Below are 15,514 nucleotides of genomic sequence, written 5' to 3'. Positions count from 1 at the left end.
ACTGATGGAGAAGATTTACAAGCTGAGCAAAGAAACGTGTTGATAGTAATTAATGCTTGACAAACATCATGGTCGCAGTTATGCAGCAGTTACAGGTAATTACAGGTATGAGTGTAAATATGCTGTGCAGGTGTGAGTCTAGTCTTGTACGGGAATTACAGCCTCGAGAGTTGCAGTGACGAGTTTCTGGCTTCATTGTTGAACTAAATTACATACAATTATGTGTCTTTTTCTCCACAAGAAAAATATCATATTTAAACAGACAAACGGGATTCGAAGCCACTGGTAGCAAAGCCGCGGAGCTCCATGGAGGTAAAGGCTCTCTCAGCTACATCCCATTCATCTCAGCCTGGATACAGTAAAGAATTAACTTGAAGAATTGTACCAGTCATTCAGGACGCACAAACGGACTACAAATACTTGCAGTAGAACTCTGATAGAAGGTACAGAATTCAAAACTCACGGTGAGTGAAAAGCACGAGTAGTCTGGTTGATTTGGCTCTGATTGGCTCCTAATAATCAGGGTCTTAATTTGAAACGAATCTCAAAATATTATTTGTTCGAGTTGGATCCTGCCCAGATCCGACCTACAATCAAAGTATTTGACAGGGAGACGTTGTTGGATGTGGGGCTCTGAGACCAAGGATGAAACTATATTTCCAGCTGATGTAGAGTTCACGCTGCAGAATATATGCACCACCATCGTGATATCTCATCCACATTCTCCTCTTTTTATGCTTTTCTTTGAAATAAACTGCACACACAAGCAGTTTATGACAACAGGGTTCGTTTTTGCTTGTTCTAAATCTCGTGTTATGGTTGTGGTATTAACACATCATTTAAGAATAAATCATATGCACCAGGCACTAGAAGATAATTAGAACTGGATTCCGTTTCTTTGCTCGTCAATAAGCGAGATCGTTTTCAGAATGCTGGCATTTCCAGTTCTGTCGACTCAGAATACCTGTGACTTGACAGGAGATCGCTGACAAGACTGGATTCCTTTTCCCTGCGATAAATGGAGATCATTTTTCATTTTCATGGTTAAATATTGCAAGTTATTGAGGTGATGTTAATTATGTTATTAAAATGTTTGTACGTTAAGATTTTAAATGTTGAACATTATCCTTTCATTTTGCATACTATTTAATACATTTTAAGGGTTGTTCTCTTCCTAAGAAGTATGATAATAGTTATATGTGTTTCAAGTGTTCATAACCTGGGATGGGTTTTGACTTCCTGTTGACCTTATTTGTTTTCAGGCTAGCGCGAAAAAGTCGTACCGTCGGGCACAAGCTGACTGATACGCTGAATGTAGCAGAACAGAGCGGTCCTTAGACTGGTAATTTAAGTTATAAACTGTTCCTACTGTTATGTTGAACTAAAGTCTGTGCTGAGCCAGCGCGCTTTTACGTGTTAGAACCAGAGACTGTTTACTGTGGCAAGTGTGAGTTTGAGAAAGTTTTTTTTTTTTTTTGCAACTTCGAGGTAAGCTAACTAGCCTAGCTCGCCTTCTCAGCTAACTAGCCGAGCTCGCCTGCTCAGCTAACTAGCCTAGCTCGCCTTCTCAGCTAACTAGCCTAGCTCGCCTGCCGTCGTCATAAGGGAGGCACTGGCCTAATTGTCCTTCACCTGCCGGACGAGAGGGGGGGACCGCGGTCGGAGGAGCTGAAACGGACATCGCGGACGTGTTGCTGTGTCCTGAGTGTGGTCTGCTGACTGCGGAGCGAGGGCTCTTCTGCTGTTCCACGATGCTCTGCTGCGGGACCTGTGCCAGGTCTGCCGAGTGAGGTTCCTACAGATTAAAACAGGCTAAAGATTAAAGATACCCGTGTCTTTTCTTTCGTTTGGAGTTTATTATTTTTCATACGGCGCTTTATATTCTGCAATGTGAAATATCTGAAATTTCATTGACTACACCGTTGAAATTCAACTACTGTGTTTGTGGTGTTATTAGTCATATTTTGCTGAACAAGGGTACAGCTACATTTTTTTATTTCAGGAAATGGTAACATTTCTTTGGTTTATCTCAAGCATAGTTATTCCCATAACCTCTCCGTGATTATTAATAAGATTGGGACAGTTTACCCTACACAGGTTATTTTACCAGATACTTTCACTTTGCTAGTCAATAAGTGAGATTGTTTTCAGCATGTTAGCATTTACAGTTCTATCAACTCAGAATAGCTGTGACTTGGCAGGAGATCGCTGACAAGACTGGATTCCTTTTCTACTCAAGTCAATAAGTGAGATCTAATGCACGAGGCATTAGAAGATAATTAGAAACTAAACACTCTGGGAAAAGTGAGCCTGCTGTTCACTTGTTTCTTATACACATCAGCATCATCATGGGCCTCTAGATGTCTTGGATGACCAACAGAAATAGAAACTGGACAAATTTATTATCTCCTGTGATAAAAAAAAAATATGCTTGAACGATGCAGGCTACAGATTATGAGGCTGTTAATAAGGGCAGGAATTTAACTGAAGGCCAGACAGCTTCCCCTCTCTGTGGCCTCCATGCTGCTTTGAAAATCACATACCCACCAGCCACTGTGGTCTTGGTGCCCTGCCGATAGCCTTTATTTCTCTCTCTCTCTTATATGTTTAATGCTGGGAAGAAAAAAAAGAAGGTGATCAATTTAGTCAGGGATTTTTTTGACTTCAGAAGTGTTCATGATTTTTACTAACGAGTGTTTGTAGTCAAAAGGTTTTTTTTAGTTTTTTTTTTTTTTTTAGTAAAGATGAATTTAAAAAATACTTGGCAGCATACATCACCTTGTTCTGGGTTTATCGTGCTCATGTTGACAGTTGAACTACTGAATAAAAGCAGAATTTGCATGACCGAATGTAAAACCAGCACACATTTCTACACACTCACTCTCAGACGTTTGAGTTCATACACACACTTTTGCAGATACGACCCCGCACTCTCACGCAGCCAAACAACCATGTACAACACACAAACACTGATGACTACATGATTATTATTAAAGTCTTCAGACGTTAATAATAATAGTCATTAATTTTGATTTGTATTTCACCTTTCAAATTGACCCCCGATGCTTTACAAGAACCAGCAACCACAAATGGTGTCAAGGACGGTGATGGATCATGGACCACCTGCTGTCGGGGAGCTTTTCTTTTTAGCTACTTCACTTTCAGAGCTGTATTTTATGGCTTTTCTTCACCTTGTTTGTCCTATTCTAAATATACATACATCTATACTGTGGGCTGCTGGTAGTATTTCCTGTCTTGTGGAGTGGACGTTGTCAGTGTGGCTGAATGGCTTCTTCTTCTGTCCTGTTGCGCAGGGATGGGAATGGCAGCGGTTGGGTGCAGTGTGTGGAGATGAGCCTGGGGTTCCTTGTTTCTATCAGAGGACGCGACCACACTCCAGAGAGGGTCTAAGCAGAGCGGTGAAGATGGTGACAAGGTCCTCACAAAGTATGCCGGCTTTGGCACCTTTCTCTACCTGTTCAATAAGAGAGTCCCCACTGAGGTGAGAATTTAGGTCAAAGCTGTGGTACTTTGTGCTGATCATTAGCGGGACTTCTTTCCTCCTTTTATCTTTCGAAAGTCATCCAGTTTTTCACCATTTTCTCCAAAACAGCCTTTGCCTGCATTGATAATTCTAGGTTGGTGTATAACAGTCATTATAAAGACGTTTCAGAATCAGGCGCAACCTCGCAACGACAAAGCTGCTTGGCGCTGTCATTTGATGCAGCATCTCAAAAGCCCCATTGTAACTCGGGGAAACTACAATACAGGCAACCAGAGCTCCACCTTCACGGGCAAACTATCACTATCCTGCGTCTTTTACAATCCTGATGATGGCAGTGTTGTACCAAGGGACCACATAAAAACAGGAAGTAACTGTCTATTCTGACTATAGCAGATTTCACCTAGTCTATTTTATCAGAATATTCTTGTCTGTCATGTTAAGAGCTCTATGCGAGCGCCGGTTTTGTAGAAATCAACATGAATGGCTGCTGTGTTATGAATTCATCTGACATTAAGTGATCTCTTTTCTGTAACAGTTAAAATAGTTAAAATGGTTTTTGACCAAATCAGACTCTTTTTTTTTTTTGTGCTAATGCCAGACACTGACTTTGAAGTCTCAGCACCTTCTGGGTGCTCTACCAATGAGGTGAAGAAAAGCAATTAGTTAGGGTACTGGAGTATCCCTGGGAAATTGATCTGGGTTGAAGCAGCTCCTCAAAGCAAACTCCTGGTTAATCAGGCAGTGTGATCGAGAAAAGGCCTGTATCTACCAAGTTCATTACTAAACTTGGGGACAAGGCAAGCATGTGGAAAAAGAGGACCAAAGCTCCAGCTGTGGCTCACACATCTAAGTCAATATCTGGATTCATTGTGACACATTGGAACAATCAGTGATGGCTTTTAAATTCACCTGAGCACGTGATCCCTCACCCATGAGCTCCTGCTGACATCCACCGATCATCTTTCCTGCCCTCCTCTTGCTCAGACTGACTTCGGTGTCGTCCGTGATTTCTCACCAATTTGCAGAAAATATTTCTGCCGCTGCTTTACAGTTTTGTGAAAACTGCATAAATGAAATATAAGAGCACTCGAAGTGCAACCCCCATCCCGAGGTGAACTTCTCTAAACCCAATTTTTCAAGGTTTAACAGATCTGCCTCCCAATTTATTAGGTTCTTCCTTGTCCCATGCTACACCAATTTTGGTTAAAACAAATCTCATAGTTTTTGTGAGATTCACCAAAAGTCAAACACACAGCACTTGGTCCTGGCCTTTAATTCTTTTGGGGTAAAAAACAATTACACACTTAGATCTGTAAAAGTCAAGTCAGTTAATGAAACAACATTCAAAGCACCAACAAATCCTCAGGCTGCTTCATAGCAGACGGTCAGGGTTCAAGCAGTTTAGGGAGTTTGGGTTCAGATGATAATTTTTTGAATGGAAGGCAGTATTAGTAATGGTAATGCAAATAACATCAACAACTGCTGCTGCATAACATCCACTCCAACCAGTGTCTATTTTGACAAAACAGTCGCTAAACAGCAACAAATGTCATTCACCTTGAAAACAGGTCTGTCTATTTACGGCTTCCTCCACCTCTGTATACAGATGTCCCCCCCCCCACTGAAATGAGAATTTCTAGTTGGCATCGTCACTAATACGTGATTATAGATTGTGTTCTACTTGTTCCTCAGGGGATGACAGGCTGCAAAGACAGTCTTTGTCAAGTAACTATCAATTCCAGCTGTACTGTTATCTCAAACCTTCCATCCATCCATCCATTTTCTACACCACTTATGTTAAGGGTCGTGGGGGGGCTGGAGCCTATCCCAGCAGCCTTAAGGCGAGAGGCGGGGTTCCCCCTGGACAGGTCACCAGTCCATCACAGGACCAACACATAGAGACAGACAACCATTCACACTCACAGTCACACCTACAGTCAATTTAGAGTATCAATCAGCCTCGTCCCCTCTTGATGTCTTTGGACTGTGGGAGGAAGCTGGAGTACCAGAGAGAACCCACACAGGAACAGGGAGAACATGGAGACTCCACACAGAAAGATCCTGTGATGGAGCCGGGACTTGAACCTGGAACCTTCTTGCTGTGAGGCCACAGTGCTGACCACTGCACCACTGCTCCTGTTATGTCAAACCTTTCATCTCAAAATATATCAGTGTCTGTTTCTTCAGGCAAACTATATGTCGGAAAAAAAGCCATATTGACCTCTCCAAGTAACCATGTTGTGTTTCATCCTCAGTTCCTCTGTTTCACACACGCACACGCACACACACTGGCTGGCTAGACAATAGCACTGACATTTTACAAATCTTGTAACTTCGACAAACTCTCTCCACTTTCAACATTCTCTTTTCCGAAGTCAGAGCTCTTTTGTTTTAGCCAACGGTGTTTTTGTGGCTCTTTCTCGCTTCTCTTTGAGCAACATCAAAACAGAAGAGACACTGAGCCAAGTTGAAACAAGTGCAGAGGGAAGCGGCAGTGAAAGCTGCTTTCTGTGGGGACAGCAGGCTGTTGACCTTCAGTGATGAGCCAGAAAGAATCCCAGTCATTCCATCTTCTTCTGTTTCAGGCGCTCATTGTTTGTCTGCTTCCACTCTCACTCTTTCACCTTCTGTTCCACGTTGTATCTTTCAACTTCTCTACTTCTCTCTCCTTCTGTGCCATCATACTTTTCCACTTGTCTGCAGTGAATGTATACTAATTTATACCCGATTAAATGGCACACGTTCGTGTTTTGCGGGCCTTCATTATTAATTCACCTTCAAATCACTTTTGTTATTTTACATTAAATTTAAAATGCGTAAAATCTTTGTTTCTACCAACAGTGCAAACCTGAAGGGGTTTGGTCGCCAATCAGCGTAACTTAACAGTTGGTGTTGCTATGCTCACTGTATAGTGCATGTTAAAAATAGAACAAAACCTAGAAAAAAGTAGCACAAAAAAATGCTACATTGGAGAATAAGAATGAAATAATAAACAAATCAGACATGAGTTTGTCCTCATTATTGCATCCATCACAAACACATTCCATTCATTAAAAGCCAACGTCTAAGAGTTTCACGGACTCGACACGATTGTCACCAATGCATTTTTTTTTGTCCTTGAATTCAGATTTACATGTCAGAAATACCACAGCTTTCGAGCGGAGACAAAGCGTTTGGTGGAGGTACTTGCTCCGCCGGACTCACGTAACCACGTGGATGTTCAGTTCAAAGTTCTTTAAAATTGGTGGGAAAGGTGACCTAACTTGGAACATTAATGCCTGAACACCTCCAGTGTTTTCAGGATAGGTGATCTGCTAAGTGTTCAGAGTTTCTTGCTGCTTACTCTTCTCATTTAGAGCACATTTCTCTCTGCATGCTGCTATCAGGCAGCAGAACAGGTAAACTCCACCTTTGTGCGTGTGTGTAGCAGTTCCAAGGTTAAAGGAACCCAGCATCAGTTACAGTTAACAAAACTGGATTTGAAACTGGACAGAATGGCGCTGAAGGCTTTCCTGAACGTAACATTTTTACTCCTCTATCAAGTAGCTTTGGCTTCCATGGCAGTCCTGCTCTTTACCCAACAGTTTCTAAGGCAACTTCCAAAAATTGTTATTAAAACTGACTAGAATCTGCATCTGCTTACCATGAAAGAGGAGCACTATTTGTTTACTCGCTGTGTGAAACAAGGGCAGACCGGTTCTCCTTTGACTTGTTCAAAGTATGTAATGGATGCCTCATACCTCCCTTTAAAAGAAATAAGAAAGAAAAGCTTCGCGTTTGAAGAGTAACAACAAAACAAGTGCTTCTATATTGGTCTAATTAGAACTTGTTTACATCAGTGCAGATTTCCACATTCTTTATTTTGTCCTTACATTAGAGACTGATGTGTTGGAGGACAAAATCAAGGGGTCTTAGAACTACCAAGGACTCTATTTGTCATTGTTTGTTATGAGGGGGAACTTCTTCCAGCAATCTCGTTTTAAACTAAAGCACTTTTCTTGTCACCTAGTGTGTTTGCATGTGTGTGAACGCAGTGAGTCAAAGCATTAAATCCAACTCTGTAGATGTTGAAGGTTTAGATTATAATAGCTCCAGTCACCATCACCATAATCTCCTGTTTCTTCATCCTCCTTTTCAACAAAAGCTATATTCAGCCTCATCAGCCTTTGTGCCGGTGTCATTCAGTTTGAAGAGCTTATGGCAGTAGGTGTACACATGCTGTCAATCCCCCACCAACCCACCCCTGCCATGTCTCTTTTCTTTAAAATGCCTGCACGTCTCATTATTTTGTCTGTGTGCAAATCAAGTTTTTTTTTTTTTCACAACACAGATTATGAAACACTGGAAGCATTTGGAACTGAAACACAAAGGAAAGAATGTTATCCAGATGTTGAGGAAGAAGACGCAGAGAGGAAGTACAGCAATACCATGCTTAAAAAGGCATTTTGTTGCCTTTACTTAATGTTGAATTAGTGTGTGACATTTTACAATATGGGTACCTTAATAATGGTAAGCTACTACTTAATTAATGGTTCATAATGCTTCATTAACTGTTAGTCATGGTTAATTATGCATTGGTAACGATCCTTTTACAAATAATTACGCATTAACTAACCATCATTCGCTGTGTTTAATAACTTATTACACTTTTGTTTACAAATTTAAGCATGAAAGCTGAATTTCAGTGGAGTGTTGCTGTGTTGTCTCTTGGCATATTGAATGAAAACTTCAGCATTATAACAAGAACCTTTCAGAAAATACCAAAAAGCTGAAAATAAGACGGAGTACATCTCAGGGTGAATCTGATTATCGTCTGCCTCATGAGTGTACTGATGAGTTCTTACAGAAATCTCTTCATTAAAAGAAGAAGTAGTGAGTCATGTTGGGTGAATAACAATAATAGTTATTATTTAGGCTGCACGCTGGTGCAGTGGTCAGCACTGTCACCTCACAGCAAGAAGGTTCCAGGTTTGAGCCCCGGCTCCATCACAGGATCTTTGTGTGGAGTTTCCATGTTCTCCCTGTTCCTGTGTGGGTTCTCTCTGGTACTCCAGCTTCCTCCCACAGTCCAAAGACATCAAGAGGGGACGAGGCTGATTGATACTCTAAATTGACCGTAGGTGTGACTGTGAGTATGAATGATTAACAGGATAAGCGGTAGAAAATGGATGGATGGATTATTATCATTATTTTTATATATTCACACAGGGGACTCCAGGCTTGGACTGGTCGCCAAGGCCAAAGATTAGAAAGCTTTTTATTAGCTATTAATTTATAAAACTGCTGCAACCAGCTGAGGAGCAGGGGGGCTGGGTAGGTCAGGGACAGCTGCTGCACCACCTATGAGAACAGGAACGCCACCCAGCCATCAGTTCAGCAGACAATGTCCGCTGGCTAATCAGAGGCACAAGGATCTTTTTTGCATAACGACAGCGTAATATTCCTCCTTAAAAATAGATGCCCTAACATTTGCTTTATTTCACACATCTATTTTATGTTCCATTTTTTACTTAATGTGTTGCTTTATTTTCTTGCCACCCAGAGTTTCATTGCACTTGAATGAAATGATGGCTCTGGTTTGCTGAGAAAAAAAAAAAAAAAAATATATATATATATATATATGTGTGTGTGTGTGTAGTGTGTAGACATGAAATAACGTTTGCAAAGCAAACATCCTTCTGTATGAACTACTAGACTGACAAATCTGAGATAGCTTTCCATGTACAATTACTCCAGTATACGTACCTGAGTGCAGGATGTGTCATCTAAAGTTTGAACTCTTTTTGCGGGATGAGAAGAAGATTATGATGTAAATTTATTAACTTTTCGGACATATTTGGCATAAATCAAGAGCAAAGGGACAAATAACAAAGGGGCTTTGAATTGAAACTTGAAATTAGGTTGCTGCATCTATTTTTGGACGATTGGATTTTAGCTGTGGATTGTAGATCTGTTGGTTTCACACTTCCAGTCGTCGTGCGTTCGCTGGCAGCTCTCAGTGGGAGCTGCTGCTAGTTTTGTTTTTTCGAGCCACTAATTGAGCTCCATGCTGGTGGTGGAGCGGACGGAGCACATTAAAAGGTTAGCTGCTGTATTTTGAGTTCTCATCTCAAAATTCGGATGATTGAACAAACCTAATAAACATAGTATAAAATATAAATTGTGTATTTTAACTTGTTGTTGAGGTTCCGAAATTCCTCAATTGATGAAATATTACTCTGTTTTATTACTCCTTCAAGTACTTCTACTAGAAAGACCTGTGAGGCAGTTAAAGAATAAAATGCTTGAGGAATTAACTAATTATTAGCTCTGCATTTTTGTGTCATTATTCACACTCATGTGGAAATATTGCTTTTTAACACTTTATTGCAGTCCATGTTTCAAATATTGCATAGATCATAATTGTACAATATTGACAATGTTTTGTTTTTTCCGGGGGGTTGACTGGTCTTGAATTTGACATCGATGTTAACATACACACATTTATTACTTCAATTCTTAAAGTGACACACACTGCATAATAAGAAAGACTGTGACAGAGAACCCCCAAAACCATCCGGGGGCTTTAGAAGTGTCGTTGTTCAGGCTGCACAGAAACATTAACAGTCAATCACCACCAGTTATCAAAAGGCCCAATTATTAATTCTTTATTCAGCCAGTGACACACCCAGTCTACAATGAATCAGTCCGGGTCGGACCAACATCCAAGGAATAGCAGGAAAATGACTGTGAACAAGCTGAGAAGATGCGCCAATGTGGTTTGAGTCAAAGACGATCCGAGACAAAAATGACCAGATGATGAAAACAAAACAAAGATGTTACACATATGGAAGGTATTGGCTTGACAAAAGAAGTGATTTTAGCACTTTGTTTTGCATGATTGCAGAGACAAATTTAGAAAAAAAAGTGTTGGCAGAAAATTCCTCCCTCGGTACGCAAAACTGAGATTGAAAAGTGACTGGGGAAATGAAAGGTTCTGAGGAGACTAGAGCTGTGAGTGGAACAAGTATGAAATTGATAGTTGTACACAAACATGTCATGGTTCTTTTTAAGGAACTGTGAACAAATAATCCAATCCAGAGGTGGTTCACTCGATCAACACTGAGAACGTCTGGTGAACGCAGCAAATTATTCACAGTACACCAAAAAAAATCAAGGAAGTGAAATGTTGCCATGTATCTGCAAAAATGTTCTCTGACATGCTTCCATTCCTTTATGCCCCTCACACTTAAATCCACTGTTTTATGGTTGTTCTGGAGGCCTTACTTGTTCTAGGAGAAAGACACTTGAGGACGCGGAGACAGGATGTGTTCACTTTATTAACATGAACCCCCCCCCACCCCAACCCCAACCAACCAAAGGTGGTTTCAACCAAATGACATTAAGGGATCAGGATATGAGTCCCAGTCGTGTTTGCTCACTCTCTTCAGCCACCAACGGCAGCACTTATCCAAACCTGGACTGAATCCTGTCAGATCACTTCTGACTGGCACTTGGGAGATTAGCTTTGTATGAGTAGGACGTTTCTCACAGTGCAGCTCTGTTGATGCTGTGGAACAAATCAGAGCGAAGCTGTCCGTGAGCTCACAAACCCCTGTGGCAGAGATACACAATAATTAATAAACATGACCACGTATTTAAAACAAAAAAAAGTTCAAAATTCACCTTTAGCCAAACACTCACACAGTAGCAAGCCGGAGTGGCGTACATTTCTTAAAGCAGGCAGCACTGCGGACTAAATGGGAGCCAGATGTTTACATGGCCTATCTCCCTTAAAAACCTGCTTTAACACTGTCAAGCTTTTATTTATTCCAAGTGAGTTTTCATTTAAGCTCTGACATTATATAACCAGTTAAAGGACCTCACCACCTTTTTGACACGTGCCCCCCCCCCAGCAGTTTTCCCCTGCATTAATATAACCAGGGTTGTGCATAACATTCATAATAAAATAATTTCATATTATGAAATAACAATTAAGAATTAAAAGACTTCGCTATATTGGAATCAGACAAATAGTCGGAACTACTTTCCCCACTGGGCGTAGTGATTCGAGATTTGATGGAGTGGTTTTGACTTCATGGGATGAGGATAATTATTTTGTTTGTGATGACCTCCATACAAGAAAGAAGCTAAGACTCAAAGGCGTAGGATGCTAAAACATGCTTCTTTAAATTAATGCCTGAAGTAAACAATAAAATAGAACAAACCAAAGGGAGTGGAGACTCCCGTCAAAATGAACAAAAAGAGAGAGGTCGCGGGGCCAACCAATGGGCAGTCCCTACTGGCATCTCACCCCAACATACCTAAAATTCAGAAGTAAACCTAAGGCAAATAAAAGAGACGAAGAACTGGACCAGCGGTAAACCTCCGCCCAAACTAACACAACAAACAGAAATAACAAAACCTCAGCACCCAAGCACCCATGGAGGAAGGAATCCTGCCGAGGGAGAAAAGAAAGAGCGAAATGGAAAGATCTCCTTACCACCTGTGCAGTTTTGTCTGTGTGTGTGTGTGTGTGTGTGTGTGTGTGTGTGTGTGTGTGTCAGCTCCTATCACCTCCCCCTCCTCCACCTGAGTGCAGATTTCACTCAGACACACAGCAGGGAGAGGGAGGGGAAGAGCAGTGATACAAAGAGAGAATGCAACACAATAAGATCCTCTTATTTGATGACCCCCCCCCATCATTGTGCTAAGCTAAGTAGCAGTCAGCTGGTCTCTGCGGCTCTCACCTCCCTAATGCAGCACAGACGAGGGCATCTATCATCTGATCTGGCACTGGAAAGGATGGGCAATAGCTACATTCCCTAAAAAGTTTGTTTGAATCAGATTAGACCATCTTGAAACTAGCAGGCCAAGTCCTTCCTGTTGGTGAGCCTTATCTGGAAGTGAGAGGGATTTACCGTCTCGATCTTAACTACTCGGAGTGGCTAGCAGCCTAATATAGCTTATAGCTGATAACATCAAACATATTTACAACTCTAGAATTTCAGTTTGTCAGAAGTGTTACTTTGTGTTCAATCTGCTCTCTACAAACTATTTAGAAGCGCTGACTCAAAATGACTTTGTCCTAAAAATACCATGTTGTGTTTGATGTGTTTCTGGGTGTGCAGGATATGGGAGTTATCAACGTGGCAGCAGTTTGTTATTGTGAAGAACTTCCAGGCGTCTGCTGTGTAGGCTGCTTATCTGCAAGTATTTTTAATTATGAAAAAATAGGAGAAATAGAATAAAAGCTCATCATTATACACCATTGTACTTAAAAGTACTCACTGTAATTGTGAATCTGTCTGGAGGAGGGGGGAAAAAAGCGTAATTTACACATACGTCAATGGATACAAGCAACAGAAGAATACTAATGAGACATGAAGGTACACTAGAGAAGATTTAATTAGGATTCAGAATATTGCACTTGGCAGGCTGATGGCGAACTAATTGCGAGTGAGAAAAACATATAAAAGTACTGCAGTTTTCTCTGACCAGCAGAAAGCCATATATAATGATGCAATATGCATCATTGAAGGAGAAATGAACAGAATACAAGAGATGAATGCAAGGATGTCTCATCTGACACAACTGAAGGGAGAAGTGTTTTAAATACTGGTATGGATGTAAATGGTGGTGCAGCTGGAATATTAATGTGTGTTTTCATGCGAGCTTCCAAGAGTATGTGCAACACTCTCAGAATAGTCAAAAATGATGAGATGGAACATGAAATGTCGTGACTGACGGTTCATGTTTTTCTGCATTTGCCAGTAGGAGAAGAATTCGGTCTGTCATTATACCTAAAAACAAAAAAATAAACCCAAACTCACACAAGTGCATACAGAGGTAAATACAATGTGAGCCCCCCCCCCCCCCCCCTCCTCCAGGTAATATTAAATCTGGAAAATTCCACAAATGTAAGTATGATGGTATTTTTGACCAGAAATACCACATTGTTCCCTGCCTCTCACAGTGACCTTTGACCACCAAAATCTTTTCGATCCATTCTCAAGTCCCTGTGGATATTTGAGCCAAATATGACACCATTCCTTCAAATTGTTCCTGGATTACGCTAAACAAACAATGCTGGTAAAAATCAAATAGGATTCTTTTCCACGTTGGACACACAAAGTCTCCAGTTCAGCCACACGAGTGGAACTGAAGAGATGCCAGGATCCTCACTGGGGGGCAGGACGAGGTAGAAGTTGGTCCAAATCCCTGATATTCGCTGTAGGACAGGTGTTAGAGTTGCTACTTCCTAGAATTTCGCTAAATTAATTAGGTTTAATATGAAACACACCCCACAGGTGGAGCAGTCTGGGTGGAGCAAGAACAGGACAACTCCATCGGGCAAATATGCCAACTGGGCAAAAAAAGGGAATAAAATGAAAGAAAAAAAAATTGGATGTTTTCGTACTCAGTCAAATCTAAGTTGAGAAGTCCTTGACAGGTATGGCTCATTAAAGCTGCTCTGGTAATTAAAACTTGAGTAGGACCACGTGTGCATTACACACCTTTAACACCAAATCAGAACAGAGTATTCACCCCTGCTGTGGTGTAAAAGTGAGCAGACACACGAAACCAGCTGATGACTGTGGGAAACACACCAGACACACTTGGACTGTCGATGCAAAAATACTCACCGGGATTATATATATATATATACCTGCTCACTGAACATCACACGTACCCTTGAGAACACTTGCAGTTGATTGTCATGAAATAGAGGGGCACACACACACACACACACCACACAGAGGCGGGGTGGCAAACACCTCCACAACCCAGCTGTCAGTGTGAAGGATGACTGGTGAGAGGTGGGTACACTCACTAAGGGGTCTAATTAATCAGCCACAGCCGTTCCTCCACACACTACCATGATCAACATACATGCAAACTCAGCTTTGTCTGACTCACACAAAACACACACTGACACTGTCCTACACACACGCACACACAGCCCCCCCCCCCCACTATTGTAAAGGGTGAGCTCTTGCTGTTAATGCTCTTGCTGTTAATCACGCGCCGTCATTGAGATAATAATAATACAATCAATAAAAAGCACTGACAGCAGGAGGAAGATGACAAAAGTTGTGGATGATAAGAAGCAGAGTGAGGGGAAGGAAAACGATGGAGCGCTCAATGTCGCAAAGAAGATCAGAAATAAGATGGGAAAAAAAGTAGGGAAGGTGAGTGGATACTGAAGAAAGAGATAAACGTTGACACTGTGAAGCTAGAAAAGGAAGCCCAAACCAAACTGACAGAGGTCTGAAGTTGTTTACTTCAAATTCAGCAAAAAATAAAAGTACCAAAGTGCATCTGTCAAGCCTTTTCAGACCAGGGGTGGAGCCAGACGTTGTAAACATTCAAGGTTTACCCCCCCACACCTTGGGAGTTCCAGGGGCATGTTTCCCCCAGGACATTCATGACTAATCTACAGCAGCTTTGTGTACTATTTTTATACCTCTGTGCCGGCGACTGCTGTCGACCGGAGACTGAATATATTCTGGTTTTCCTCCCATCCAGTTCCTGTTAATACGATATCTGTGGAGCACCTCCAGAGAATTGCTTCCAGTTAGGCTCAGACGTCCACCTGGGCTCATGGATGAAGGACGGCTTGAGAGCAAGGTGACTCGTCACCTCTTCACATATACGACAAACATCCACTTAGATTCAAGGATGACACGGACAGGCTTTTGGTGACCAAGGTCAGTGTGACAGGAACACACCGCAGACACACACAACTGGGATGCTCTAGTTCTAGTTTTGATACAGTTTAATTCTGCAGTTTTTTACTGTTGGGAAATACGTGGTATTTGTCAATGAAAACACACACACACACACACACACACAAATAGAAATACTTCCACATGGATACCTCTGTCAGGGTGACCTTTGACAACCCAAATAATACAGTCGGTCCTCAAGCGGTGAATGTTTGTGTCAGATTTTTAAAAGTTAATTTAAGGCATTTTGAGATATCGCAATCATGTCATGTGACCTTCACGACCAAAAAAAAAAAAAAAA

General features: G+C 41.4%; 1 long non-coding RNA gene across 1 annotated transcript; it reads left to right on the top strand.

Moving 5' to 3' along the window:
- Positions 1-1,301: 1,301 nt before the first annotated feature.
- LOC147244213 (uncharacterized) lies at positions 1,302-15,324 on the top strand. The gene is made up of 3 exons (XR_015110387.1): positions 1,302-1,777; positions 3,315-3,502; positions 15,014-15,324. It is a non-coding gene; the product is annotated as an uncharacterized LOC147244213 (long non-coding RNA).
- Positions 15,325-15,514: the final 190 nt, after the last annotated feature.

The sequence above is a fragment of the Aulostomus chinensis genome, chromosome 19, assembly GCF_037954235.1.
Source record: "Aulostomus chinensis isolate RoL2024-O1b breed Wild chromosome 19, RoL_Achi_v1.0, whole genome shotgun sequence".
In the NCBI taxonomy this organism is placed as follows: Eukaryota; Metazoa; Chordata; class Actinopteri; order Syngnathiformes; family Aulostomidae; genus Aulostomus; species Aulostomus chinensis.
The sequence above is the reverse complement of the archived record's forward strand: the minus strand, read 5'-3'. Positions and strand labels throughout refer to the sequence as shown.